Genomic DNA, 15,405 nt, shown 5'->3' with positions numbered 1-15,405 from the left:
CCTGAATGCTCCACTACAAACGCTGCCATCCAATTCGTTCACTTCTCAAAAAGTGTGTCTATTAATCAGGACAGTATACCCAGTGAACAAAATCGCCATGTTCTGAAAGAAGGGATGAGCAGCAAACCCTCTCATACCCTTGAAGTCAGGACACCACAATCATAAAGTCATCCTCTACAATCAGCTGATTAGCTCGCAGGATATGCCTTATAGGTAATCCCAACCCAAGTAGTCCGAAGCTCAGCACCAAGGACCGTGGGCTCGAAGAGGTGGTAGCTCTTGATCATAGATCACAAACACTGCTCCACTATTTCCATCTTTGACACTGCCATCAAAGTTAATCTTAAGACACATCAGAGGAGGAGCTCCCAAGAGATAAACACCAAAAGTTTATTCATAAGACGTATTTAATGCATCTAATTTTCTTAACACATCCTATTCCACGTGTGCAGAAGCATGCACTATAGGAAATAGGACTTTTGCCAATGCAAGATTTACCTATGAAAAATTTTGCAAAGATAAAGAGCACAATTAGCTACGTAAAGAAGTAAACATTAGTAAAACTAAAATAATTAGCTACGCTACTAATATACGTCGCAAAAACTAATTATCAACGAATAATTAGCATCAGAAATTAACATAATTACCTACATAAAAATTAAGCATGAAAAAATACAATTATTGCTTATGCAAAATTAACATCGATAAATATTTATCTAAAATTAAAAAATTAATCAAAAAAAAAAATATTTTCCGACGTAAACTTTGCATAGGCAATAATTTAATTACCTATGATTAATTTATACATAGGTAATTAGGATAATTACCGATGCTACTTTTTCATCGATAAATGTGTTGCAAAATTAAAAAATTTAATAAAAAATAAAAATATTTTGTAACATAAAATTAGCATAGGTAATTAAGCTAATTACCTACGATGAAAAAAAGCATAGGCAATTAGGAACTATTGTCTACTCAACATTTGTGTTGGCATATATTGTCCAAAAATAAAAAATTAGCTAAAAAAATATTAACCGACTCATATTTAGCATCGATAATTAAATAATTATCTACACTATTTAGATGCACAGGCAATTACCATTATTGTCTATGTAAAATTAGCATCAATAAATATTTTTTAAAATAAAAAATTAATTAAAAAAATAGTTGTCGATATAAAATTTTACATCGGTAATTAGCCTAATTGCTTACTCTTACGGCTTACGTAGGTAATGAAGTTAATTTCCAATGCTAATTTTTCATTGAAAAGTATTTTTTTAATTATTTTTTTATTAAAAAAATATTTTTTGATGTAAAATTAGTTTTGGTAATTATATAATTGCCTACGTAATCAGTATACGTAAGCAATTAAGCTGATTGCTTACTTAAAAATAATGTAGGAAATAAGATATAATTTTTTATACTTATCTCGTCCGTAGCTAATTAAGATAACTGCCGACGCTATTCTTATGTTGCTAAATATTTTTTTAAATTAATTTTTATATTTTGAAAAAATATTTGTCGATGCTAATTTTGCATAGATAATATAGCATAATTGTCTATGCTTTAGTTTTTCATGAGAAATAATTTCAAGTGTTGACGCAAACTTAGTGTCGATAAATATATTTTTTTTTAATAATTTTTTTATTTTGTGACAATATTTGCCGACGTTAAATTAGCATTGGAAACTAACATTATTGCCTACGTAAAAGTATAGCGTAGGTAATTAGGCTTATTGCATACGAAAAATTAACATCGAAAAATATTTTTTAAAATAAAAAAATTAATTAAAAAAATATTTACCAACACAGTTAGCATAGACAATAACACTAATTGCCTATGATTATGACTTACATAGCTAATTTTTTTTAATTAATTTTTTTTATAAATAATTTATCGATATAATTTTAAAATTTAAAGTCCATCTTTACCATTCATTATCTAAATAATTACCGTTAGAGTATCATCATAAAAGTCTGTCTCGATCTGGTAGCCCTAGCTACGTCAATTAATAAAATTTGATTTCGATGGCCTCGAACAACCGCATGATGATCTGATAGATAGAGACTATCAATGGGTCCAAAAATTTACAACGATAATTTCGATAACATTTGTATCATACTATCAAAAGTTCACTTCAATCGGACATCATTATCATGATTAATTTAGCACGAGATGATTTCGGCCATTAAAAGAAAAATGAATGATCAAAAGACCAAATAGTATCCGACTAAGGTGATCTTTTTGATAAATAATTTTTGCTACTACTTTCATCATTTGTACGGTGGTGATCGTAAAATTCAAACCGCATGTATATAAATGATCCAAAACTATATGTCTTTTGATATTTATTCTTAAAGTCCTTAAATAATTATACTTGCGCTTTTGTAAGATCTGCTCAACAAATATGGTTCATATATGTATGGTTTGAATTTTACAATCACCACCGTACAAAAGATGAAAGTAGTAGCAAAGATCATTTATCTAAAAAATCACCTTAATCGAATACCATTTGGCCTTTTGATCACTCATTTTTATTTAATAGTCAAAATCATCTCGTGTTAAATTAACTATGATAATGATGTCCGATTGAAATAAAATTTTGATAGTATGCTATAAATGTCATCAAAATTATCATTATAAATTTTTGAACCCATCAATAGTCTCTATCTATCAGATCATCATACAGTCGTTCGTGGTCGTCGAAATCAAATTTTATTGATCGACGAAGCTAGGACTACCAGATCGAGGTGGTCTTTTGTGACGATACTCTAATGATAATTATTTAGATAATGAATGGTGAAGATGGACTTTAAACTCTAAAATTATACCGACTATTTAAATAACGATAAATTATTTTTTTATTTAAAAAATCAAATAAAAAAAAAAATATTTGTCGACGTATAGTTTTCATAGCAAATGAGCATAATTACCTATGCTTAAAAGTTGTATAGATAATTGAGACAATTTCCTAAGCTAAATGAGTCGGCAAAATTTTTTATTTTGTTTTAATTTTTTAATTTAATTTAGCATAAGTAAATATTATATTTGCTAACGATATATACTTGCATAGGTAAAAACGATTATTGCCGATGTAAAATTTGTATTGATAAATACTTGCAAATATAAAATCTGATGAATCTATTTCCCTCTGCGCGATTTCGTCTCCCGCCCTCGCCCTCTTATTTTCCCCGAACTGGCTCCCTACCGAACCCACTCCTGGGCACCCATTTCCCTCCCTCCCTCCCTCTCCCTCAGTCATTGCTGCGCTCACCATCGGTCACTGCCGTCGCCATCGTCGCTGCTATCGAGTGCGCTGTCATGGCCATTGCCGCCGACTTTAAAGGTAAACACTTTTTTTTGTGCTTCCGCAGGGAAGAGAGGAGCGAGGGGGGGATGGCCACCGGGGCCAGGGGTAAAGGATCGAAAGGGGGCGGCATTTGTGTTCCTTCGGACGGCCGTCGGGGCCTAAAGGGGAGGGCACAGGAGGAGGGCTAGTCGTGCAGAGGCCTGGGGTGGACTGTTGGGGCCCGAGGGGGAGGGGACGGCCACTGGGGCCGGGGGCGAAGGACGGGGGGGTTTGGGTTCCCGTGGACAGCCGTCAGGGCCCAAGGGGGAGGGGACAGTCGAGGCTAGTGGCGCAGAGGCCGGGGGCAGACCTTCGAGGCTCGGGGGTGGAGGGGACAGCCGCTGAGGCCGGGGGCGGACGGTCGATGGTGGAGCGGTCGGGTTTGGGGGGTTGTGGCATGTGGGGGAAGGAGGGAAAAAAATAAAAGAATTATTTTTTAAAAATTAATAATTTATTAAAAAATAATAAAAATAATAAAAATAATAATAGGTATTAAAAAATAATAATGATAAAGTTGTTAAAATAAAATATTCAAAAATACTTAAAAATAAATTATTTTTTGTAATAAAATTAATTAGATTTTTATAATAATGATAAAATATTATTTTTAAAAAAATAATTTTAAAAAATATGAGGGGGCACTAACAAGGGGTGAAGCACCGGGTTCCAGGAGGGCTAGTCGTGCGAAGGTCGGGGGCAGACTGTAGGGGCTTGGGGGGAGGGACGGCTGCCAGGGTCGGGGGCGGAGCAGCCGATTTGGGGGGGGGGGTTGTGGCGTGCGAGGTAAGGAGGAGAAAAAAAATAAAAAAAATAATTTTTTTAAAATTAATAATTTAATAATAATAATAATAATAATAAGTATTAAAAATAATAATGATAAAGTTGTTAAAATAAAATATTTAAAAATACTTAAAAATAAATTATTTTTGTAATAAAAATAATTAGATTTTTAAAATAATGATAAAATATTATTTAAAAAAATAATTTTAAAAAATATGAGAGGAGCACTGACAGGGGGTGGGGCGTTAGGGCCCGAGAGGTAGTCGCACGGAGGCCAGGGGCGGACCACCAAGGCCCGTGGGAGAGGGGACGGTCGTCGGGGTTGGGGGTAGAGCGGTCGGGTTTGGGGGGGTTGTGGCGTGTGGGGGAAGGAGGAGGAGGAAAAAAATAAAAGAATTATTTTAAAAAAATTATTTTTAAAAATCAATAATTTATTAATAAAAATAATAAAAATTAATAAAAATAATAACAAGTATTAAAAATAATAATGATAGAGCTGTGAAAATAAAATATTAAAAAATATTTTAAAATAATTTTTTTTTTGTAATAAAAATAATTAAAATTTTAAAATAATGATAAAATATTATTTTTAAAAATAATTTTGAAAAATGTGAAGGGGGCACCGACAGGGGGTGGAGCGTCAGAGCCCGGAGGGCTAGTCATGCGGAGGTCGGGGGCGGCCTGCCAGGGCCCGAGGGGGAGGGGACAATCACTGGGGCTAGGGGTGGAGGACCAGTTGACACTAGTATCAGCCTGCGACCAATTGGACATGTCATTTCTCGATTGATACCCCCGAAAAGTAGCAGTAGAACTATCCTGAAAATACTCCATATCACTGCCTCGCTGAATGCTTGCATTATTGGCATTTACATTATTTCATGCACATTACTTTTGCTTGTTATAATTTAATATTTTTGCTTGTTTAGTCTTTATGTTTTATTGTGATCATGATTTAATATTTTAACTAGGATTAGCCGAATCCTTCAGTGAATTTTTAATGCATATGAACTGTTGTTATTGATGAATTTATATTTTATAATTATTTATTAATTTAACTAATTAATTAGGTGTTTATTTTTATAAAATTTACATTGCATAGAACTATAGGTCTGGAATTTGGGTCAGAATCCGATCTGGATCTGGGTTGGGATCCGGTCCGAGATTCAGTTTGGATTCGGGTCACGATCCAATCATGATTTAATGCATGTATTGATATAATTTTAGACTCCCGTTCAAGAATCGTTTCCAGAGTCCCCAAAACGATCTATGTGAACAACTCTTGAATGCCCCGATTTGGACAGTTCAGAAATGCATCAATTTTTTATTGTTGTCATGGTGTTCTTTGTTCTATTGTAGAAAATTCTGTCATAGTTATCTCATTTGTTCTCCGAGTATATATTAGATATGGTTAAAATATGATTCATCTATATCATGTATTTGGAGAACTGTAGGAAGATGCTGTCAGATTTTCTCCGGATATGAAACAAAGAACAAAACTATAGCAATAATAAAAGTGAAGCATTTTTGAAAAGGATAAGACCACACATATTAGGAAGGAGTTGGTTGAGTTAGTATTCATTAATCTTATTATTATTATTGAAAATGGATAGGATTATGCATTTTTAAAATCTTTTTTATAACACATACTTTAATGATGTACATTTCTCATGGATGACATTGAATCTGTATCATTTGTTTTTAAGATTAATATTCATTTCATTAGTGGAAGAAAGTATAAATATATGGATATAAAAGAGCGCGACCTGGTGCATTTCTATGTACTAAATAATTACAAAGAAATCTATCATTTTATGGAGTAAGTAATTTTACATAATCAACATTATATACTTTTCATGAGGTAAAATAAATAATAAGCATATTTTTATTGTAGAGAGCATAGAAATATATTATTGTGATAAAATAATAGAGATATCGAGAGACGACATCGAAAGAAGTTTGCAACTTGGTTCAGATAATGTGTAAGCACTATAACAGTTTTATTCAATTTTTATTATATGTAATGTATGTAGATGATTTATCGTAATTTATATGCATACTGTTGCACATGATGTTAATGTATCATAATAAGAAAGATAGTGCAATCGAGGAACTATATGATTTAGCATGCCACCTCGATCCTAGGGTTTCATGTTATAGCTCATGTATTGTTGGTGGCATGAGATTTCATACAAGAGATCTTGATATGCAGAGGCAGACTCAAAATAGTGAAATTTTAACATTGGAAATCGACAAAGATAATGAGATTGAAAATTATGGCATCCTAACGAACATTATACAGTTAAGATATAGGTCAAAATAATTTGTTTACTTATTTAAATACCAATGGTGGGATATCAGTAATAATATGACTGGTATTCACCAAGATGCATACTTCATAAGCGTCAACTTTACGAGAACATGGTACCAATTCGATCCTTTCATACTCGCTAGTCAGGCAAAACAGATAATATACCTAAAGAATACGAGATATAAAGGTAAATGGTTTGTTGTTCAAAGGATTGTACCAAGAGGTGTTTATGACATAAATGTTCATTCTGAGATACAAGCAGATGGGAATTTCTTTCAGGAAGAACAGAATACAACTGATTTAGGAAGTACAATGTCGATATTGGAAGCACACATCTTCTTAGGAATGACATGCAACTTGATAATATTAATGTTAGTGAATTAAATCTGAATGTGTCGGAAGATAATGATCACAATGATGACAACTTCATAAATGATGGCGAGGAAGATTATACATTGGTGGATTATGATGATGAAGATGTTGATAATCCTCATGATGAAGATACAGATATTGAATAATAATATATAATTTTTTAAAAAAAAAACTCATATATCTTATATTTCATATATCATTTAGTATCAATGTAATTTTTATCCATATTATATTATCTTTAATATACTGTTTCATACAGACATGGCACCAGGAGGATGACTGCGCAGGGTGGGCCCATATAGAGATGAGGTAGCCACATCATCTCTTATGATGATAGGTTGATTTTACATATTATTATTTTTTATATTTAATTTATTTTATTTTTTTATTATGTATAAAAATAAAGAGGTTGATTTTATTATTTTACAACCATCAAGAGAACCATCTCACAGGAGAGGGCCACATGGAGATATCGACGCATCTCCATCTCAGCTGTAGTCGGGCATCCAGAGGCAGGCACATCATCTCTTGCCATGACAGATTGATCTTATGTATTATAGTTTTTTATATTTAATTTGATTTAGTTTTTAATCATGTATAAATAATAATTTTATGCTATGCGACTAGGAAGACCATCTGAGAGGAGCGACCCATATGGAGATGTCGATACCTCATTTTCGTAGCTGTCTATCAAGGCAGACACATCATCTTCTATCATGATAGGTTAATTTTATATATTATAATTTTTTTTATATTTAATTTATTTTAAATTTGTATCATGTATAAATAACTATTTTTAAGCTTTTATTTTGCTATAGCTGATAATATCATTATCGAATTCATGGAGCTGCCAAAAATGAGAAGCTTGAGGAGTGGAGGAGGGCACATCTCGAGGAGAGGATGAGGGTTGTCATCCCACTGGAATATGTCATGCCAGTTCAGTGCCACGTCAGGGATCCATACGTATGCGAGATTGGCATCATTATTCGAGCATACACTCCCCTGATGATTTCGATTGATGGAAGATTTCGAGGCCGCAGAAGAAGTTCCTCCTCGATCATTTATAGATAACTAAATATAAATTATGTTATATTTTTAAATATAAATATTTTTATTTATTTTATATTTAATTTGATATATCTTTAACTTTTATTTTTTTAAATCTTATATGTTGTATATTATCTCTGCAGCACGACTTTGATATCGAGGAAATTGATATCCTGCACGTGTGGGAGGCTATCTTTAGGCATATGGAGAGATTCCTTAAGATATTTAGATATGAGCTCCATAGCCATTAGAAGGAGATCTTCGATGCATGTGGGCCGGGGGGGCATGTGAGACACCCCATAGAAATATTTCATGCCCCGACTGGGATATCCTCTACAACAAGTATGAGGACCCTACATACCGAGTATAACTATTATATATAATAAAAATATGAATTATCAAATTGATGTGGTATAATAAAAATAATATATTCACTAATATCTTAAATACATTTGCTTATTGGGTCTTTTGTGATAGAAATGCATAGAACCGATCAAGGCTCACGGTGATGTATTGTGGTGGATCGAAGTCATTTGCGCAACATCAATATGAGCTGATAAGTACACATACATATATCTCCAATAATTTTTTAAAATGTGTGTGTCTGTATACTTACATTCATAAATTTTAGAGGAACATCGAGGCAGGACCGCTGTCCTGACGGATTGATATCTACCAGAAGACCCATCATCGGAGACAGAGGAGTGGCTTCCTGGGACTAGGGAGAGGCATGTAAGTATTAATTAATTAAGTTCTGTTTCAATTTTATTATAAAGTTTAGACTTTTGATTACATTTATTTTTTTCTTTAATTAGGATCGGATGATGGAGATACGATTCCAGCCCACTGTTGAGGGCTCCACCCCATCCACAAATGATGATATCTATGATGAGGTGATTGGTAGGAGACCCAATTATATTACGAGATTGGGATATGCGGTTGTAGCCCCCAGCTTCTTTAGAGCATTACATGTTTCTTATGATGTTCGTCTTCGTGAGGCGAAGAGGAGACATGAGGAGGAGATGCATCAAGTGGAGAAGAACCGCCGTAGATCCCAAGAAGACATAGCGGCCCTACAGCATGACAATGTTGAGCTTAGGTTCCAGCTTGTAGTATGTGGGATAAAGCTCGATGAGTTAGTTCGCCGCATACCCTCCACCGGCTCTCAACATCCCTACCATGGTTCGCCGTACCGGGCCGAACCGTTCGGTACGGGGCATACCAAGCCGGACCGATACTTTATCGATCTGGTTCGGATTTTTTTTTGAAAAATCCTCCCGAACCGCATCGAACCGCTGAGTTCGATCCGGTTCGCATCCATACCGTCCGAAATCGGACGGTATGGTCGGTTCGGTACCGGTTCGGCGTGAATCAAACTGTGCCGATATCCCCACATGAAAAAAGTAGAGAAAAGGGAGGGGAGAGGGGGTAGGATCGGAGAGTTTTTAAATGATTGAGAGACGTTAGAGTTCTCTGAGAAGTCTCAGAAGATAATATGTTATTTTCTTAGTAAATATATATTTTTTATTTTTATTGTTAAAAATAGGATAAGAATGAGAAAGAATGAAAATAAGAGAAAATCATACCAAAATCTTATGATTTTGGTATGATTTAATTATATATGATAGATCTTTGAAAGATCTACACGATGACATTAAAATTATTAATTTTTATTAATTATATATTTTTTTAAATATTTTTAAATATTTATTTATTAAAAAATTAAAAAAAATTAAATTTTAAAAAAAATCAGAGTTTGAGAATCATGTTTAGAATGATTCAAGCTACTTAAATCTAATTTTAAATTTTTTTAAATATTTAAAATTAAAAAATTATTTTTTTAATTATTTAAATTAAAAATTTTAATTATAAAATAAAAATATATAAAAATAGTATTATATTTTAGTTAATTTAAAAATATTATTTGAAGTATATAATATATTTATTTTAAATTTATAAGTTTTAAAATAATTATTAAAATAATTAATAAAATTATATATAATTATTTTAATTATCATTAAACTATCATATTTTGTTATACTTGTATATATTTATAAGAAAAAAATTTAGAGCATGACGTTCGTTCACTTTAATTAATCAGCTATTTTATAGTATATATTTATTTATATAAAAAATATTAAAAAATTAAAAAATAAAAATCAGAGTTAGTTTTGAAATTGAGAATAATATTTAGAATGATTCAAAATAATTGAAATATTTGAATCTAATTTTAGATTTTTTTTGAATTTTTTTTATAAATATTTAAATAGTAAAAAATATTATCAAATAAAAAATATATGTAATTAATGTTATATTATAGTTAATTCAAAATAATTAGTATTTTATTATACCTACAGAAATGAATAAGAAGAAAGATCCAAAGCATGACATCGATTGGGATCATGGTGAGATGCTCTCGGCTCGGCATCATTGGAGATGCAAATGGTGCAGCATAGAGTTCAAGGGAGGAGGGGTGACTAGGTTGAAGTAGCATCTAGTTGGTGGTTATCCTAATGTGTCCATATGTCAGAAATATCCGCAAGAGATCCGACAATTGATGAAAAAATACTTTGCTAATTCGAAAGCAGCGAAGGAAAAGACAAAGCAGAAAAAGATCGAAGTAGACCGTCGAGCTGCAGAACCACCTTCTTATCACTCTAGAGAGTCAGAGGAGGCTTCTGCTCTAGATGATGAGGAGGCACAGATTGACACTGCCATTCAGGCGAGCTTGATAGATCAGTACCAGCAGGAGGAGATGGTCCGATACAGAGAGCGATTCGGACCATCATGCTACGAATCAGGATCTGGATCAGCGAATGGTGGGGGAGAATTCGAGTTAAGGAGGACTACCTCAGTCAGAGAGCCTGGTGGTAGAGGGAGCAGACGCAGCATGTCTTCTTTGTTGGGAGCTTTTGGCAGTAGGAGGAGGTCCTCCAGAGATATTCCAGCAGGAGCCAGCATTCAGGATTTGGATCCACATGCTTTGCCCAACAAGGATTCAAAGCAGCAGAGAATTGACAGTATACTGAAAAAAAATAAGAAGAAGGATATGTGGCGAGCTATTGGATCATGATTTCATTTCAGCCATATTTCAACAAATGCAGCAGCCAATCCTTACTACCGATATGCTATTCAGCCATAGAGGCTGCCGGCCAGGGTGTAGATCCTCCAGGACCTAAGGACATCTATGGTCAACTTCTTGACAGCAATAAGGAGGATTTGCAGAGATGGATTGCTTCTTACAAAAATAAATGACCTACATACGATCTGACAGTGATGTGTGATGGTTGGACAGGTCCTACTAGGCAGAGCATCATTAATTTTTTGACATACTATGATGGAAAAATATTTTTTCACAAATCAATTGATACTTCAGATAAGATGCACGATGCCACATATACTCTTGGTCTGATGGAGGAGATGATTGATTCAGTGGGTGAGCAGCATGTCGTGCAGATCATCACAGATAACAGACCGTAATATAAGGCTGTCGGAGAGTTGCTGATGGAGCAGCGACCGCAGATATATTGGATCCCATGTGCTGCACATTGCATTGATCTTATATTGATGGATATCGGAAAGATTCGCAGGGTGTAGCAGGTAGTGGAGATTGTCCAGACCATTACTAGATTCATCTACAACCACACATGGGTTCTTTCATTGATGCGGATGTATACTGGAGGAAAGATCTTACGATCGGATATCACACGATTTGCTACCAACTACATAGTACTTGATAGTCTTCTTCAGAAGAAAACAGTCCTACATCAGATATTTGTCAGTGCCGAGTGGCAGGAGAGCAGATATGCGAGGGTCGGCACTGATAGAAGTCATATGGAGAATTTGGTGACGAGTCAGTCATTTTGACAGTGGACTGAGAAGGTAGTGAAAGCTATCAAGCCTTTATATAAGGTGCTTCACACCGTGGATAGCAAGAGATACTCCCAGATGGGCTTCCTATATTACATGATGGAGAGGGCAAAGAAACAGATCAATGAGAATAATTCCAAGCATGCTCAAGAATTCATTAACATTATTGAGCACCGTTGGAACTATCAGATGGACAGAGATTTGCATCTAGCTGGTAAGTTTGGATTCAAGAATGTTTTAAAATATTTTTACGAAGCATGAAAATAAAAGTGTGCTTAATCAATCTTGAAATTTATCTGCAGCTTATTACTTGAATCCAAGATTTTAGTATACTATTTCGAGGATAGATATGGATAGCGAGCTTCTTGCTGCTCTTCGCAATGTCATATATAAGATGGTGTCCGATCCAGAAATTGCACCATTGTGTCTGCAAGAGGTATGCTAGTTTAAAATAAATATAATTATTCAACTCAATTCGATCTGATATATTTATAAATAATAAATATATTTTATTTCAAATGAAATAGTTTAGAGATAGATCAGACAGTTTTAGAGTTCCATCAGCTGTCGTAAATAAAAAGCAGATGAATCCAGATAAATTACATATCAATAATGAGCAATATAGATTGATATGTAATTTTGCTTAATAATATCATCAAATTTGAAATGTAATTTTACTTTTGTAGCTGAATGGTAGATTTATTTTGAAATGTCAGTAGAAAATTTGAGACATATGGCTATTCGTATTCTTTCTCAGACGGTCTCTGCTAGTGGCTGTAAGCATAATTGATCCACTTTCGTCCTTATCCACAGCAAACAGAGAAATCGTCTGACACAAAAATACCTCGACAATCTTATATATGTTCACTATAATCTGAGATTGAGACTAAAATGTATTCAAGAAGAAGTTCAGTTGAAGTACACTGATCCGACGTTGGATGATTATGCCGACGAGGATGACAATCCGATCATCGGATGGCTTGCAGGTCAGCAGTAGGAGCCAGAGCTTGATGAGCCAGGATCCCCTCCACGACTAGCCAGTGTTGTGGCGAGAGAGATCAGGGTGGATCCAGGGCAATGGGCAGAAAAAAATATTCTACATAGGGTTTTAACTGATCAACTACAGTCTGAAGGGACACAAGGGACTCATTCATCACATGACTCGCTATCCGATACATCTTTTCAGAGATTCGAGCGAGAAATGTATAGACGATCCTCCCGGCAGCCAGCAAGAAGGCATCCATCCTCTCAATCATAAGAAACTCAGTCACAGAGGGGCACAAGGGGGGAAAGAAAAAGACAGTTGTATGTGAACCACTCTCAAGAGTACAGGAGCTATCTGGTTCATATACATATACAAGGGAGAGTGATGATGATACTGGTACTAGTAGCCATGGATCTGATAATCAGGGAGGAACTGGAGGACAGAGAACTACCGTTTATGAGATATAGTCACAGGATGATATTCGATTTACCGGTGAGTCTCAGTTTATGCATGTCATACAGGATAGAAATGATGGTGGACGAGTCGATAGAGATCGTGGGGAGCCGATTTCATATAGACAATGGGCTCTTAGAGGTCGTCCAGCATATGATGCAGTTGCGGACGATCTTGCACGTGGAGTAGGATCCATGGATGTATCTGAATCATCCTCGCATTATGGATTCTATTATCCACAGCCACATTATGATCCATATGCATATGGTGCATCCGAAGCATCATCTTCTAGTGGTTACTACCCTATGCAGCCTGGAGCATCTTACGGATCAGATTTTGCTATTGGTATATTTGGATGGGCTCTTCCACAACCATACCATCTTTTCGAGGATACTTCTCAAAGTCAGAATTTTAGCGAGAGGTTTGAGATGTCTTACAATCTAGAGAGGATGCCTTATGGGATGATGAATATTTGAGAGTACGGTGCAGCTTGGCTAGAGAATTGGACTGATATCCCTTCAAACTATGTTGATGATCAAGACATCTACGAGCGTCGCAGATACTCGACAATAAATTAAATGTAGAGTACATCTTAAGGTTCGTATATCAGTTATTGTACTTTGTACTTAAATATTTAGATATATTTTAATACGTATTATATATATATATATTTAGTTTTAAGATGACATAGTTGAAATATAATGTAAATAAATATATGTTTGAAATTTTGGATCAAGAGTCTTTGTACCGTAATCTAACTCCAAATTGAACCCAAATATGTCAATAATATGCAATATAATACTATTTTGAGATTGTATTTATCAATTATTAACTTCAAAAATTTCAAAAAAAAATTTAAAAATTAAAAAAAATATTATGTACTGGTATCGGACCGGTACGTCTAGGCGTATCGTGTGTCGGTATGGTACCGTACCGATATCGTACTATACCAGTCCAGCACCGGCACGCCGTCCGGTACCGGTACAGCGAACTTTGATCCCTACTGATGCCTATGATGATAACTCCATCGATGATAATGATGGGTGTCCTCCTGCGATTGATATTATTTTATATTACTTTTAATCTATATATTTTCATCATTTAGTAAATAATTAGTTTGCTAACTTAATTTTTTAATCTATTGCAGGTCCGTGATACGGCTTGGCATATGTAGTTTTATTTTATATGAATGTATATATTTTTATATGATATTTTATATGGTTGTATATATTTGTTTTGCTATATGTGTGATTGTAAAAATAAATATAATATTTTGAGATATATATATATATATATATATATATATAGATTGTGTTGTTATTAAAGTGAAAAGAATTTGATTATGACATATGTGTGAATGAAGAAGATAGTGTACATATTGTGTATATATTATATATATTTGTTTATCTACAGATTTATAGAAAAAATTATAAAAAATTATTATAAAAATTATTATAAAAATTATTATAAAAATAATTATTTTTTTTGTTAAAAAGATAATTAGCGATGCAAAATAAATGTAGGTAAAATTTTTTAGCGACGCAAATTAGCATCAGCAAATAAAATATAGCACCGCTAAAGGCGTGCTAGGGTGACGGGCGTGCCACTATCAGTGATGCTAAAAGTTTTTTTCAACATTTTTTTTCCATCACTAAATCAATTAGTAACACAAAATAAGCGTAGACAAACCCTTTAGCGACGCTAATTAGCATCGGTAAATTATATATAGCATCGCCAAAAGACGTGCCGGGATGCCGAATGTTTCACCATTAGTGACACTAAAAGTTTTTACCTACACTTATTTTGCATCGCTAAAATAAATTAGTGACGTAAAATAAGCATAAGCAAAACTTATTTTTGGTGATACAAATTTAGCACGCTAATTATTTGTTTTGGCGAAACTTTAGCATCGCAAAAAATTAATTTTTGTGATATTTATTTAGTATAGGTAAACATTTGTGTCGCTAAATTCTTTTACAGATACTTTTTAAGCGTAGATAAATTAATTTTTTTCAATACAAATTTTGTATCGCTAAAAAGTTTGACGTTTATTTTAAGTGTAGATAAATAATCAACGATGTTAAAAAAATATCGATAAAAGTTAATATTTTCTGATGGAAAAATTTTTTCATCGGCAAAAGGAATCAACGACCCTCCTTTTGCCAATGCATATTTGCGGACATATTTTACTTCGGTAGTTATATTTAGCTACATTTTTTTTTGTTATTTAGCTACACTTTT

At 33.8% G+C, this 15,405-nt stretch overlaps 1 pseudogene; it reads left to right on the top strand.

Annotated features, from left to right (window-relative positions):
- The first annotated feature begins 8,680 nt into the window (after positions 1–8,680).
- On the top strand, positions 8,681–13,742 carry LOC140851159 (uncharacterized; annotated as a pseudogene).
- Positions 13,743–15,405: the final 1,663 nt, after the last annotated feature.

This window comes from Elaeis guineensis, chromosome 8 (assembly GCF_000442705.2).
Source record: "Elaeis guineensis isolate ETL-2024a chromosome 8, EG11, whole genome shotgun sequence".
In the NCBI taxonomy this organism is placed as follows: Eukaryota; Viridiplantae; Streptophyta; class Magnoliopsida; order Arecales; family Arecaceae; genus Elaeis; species Elaeis guineensis.
Note: the sequence above shows the minus strand (reverse complement) of the source record. Positions and strands in the feature narration are given on the sequence as shown.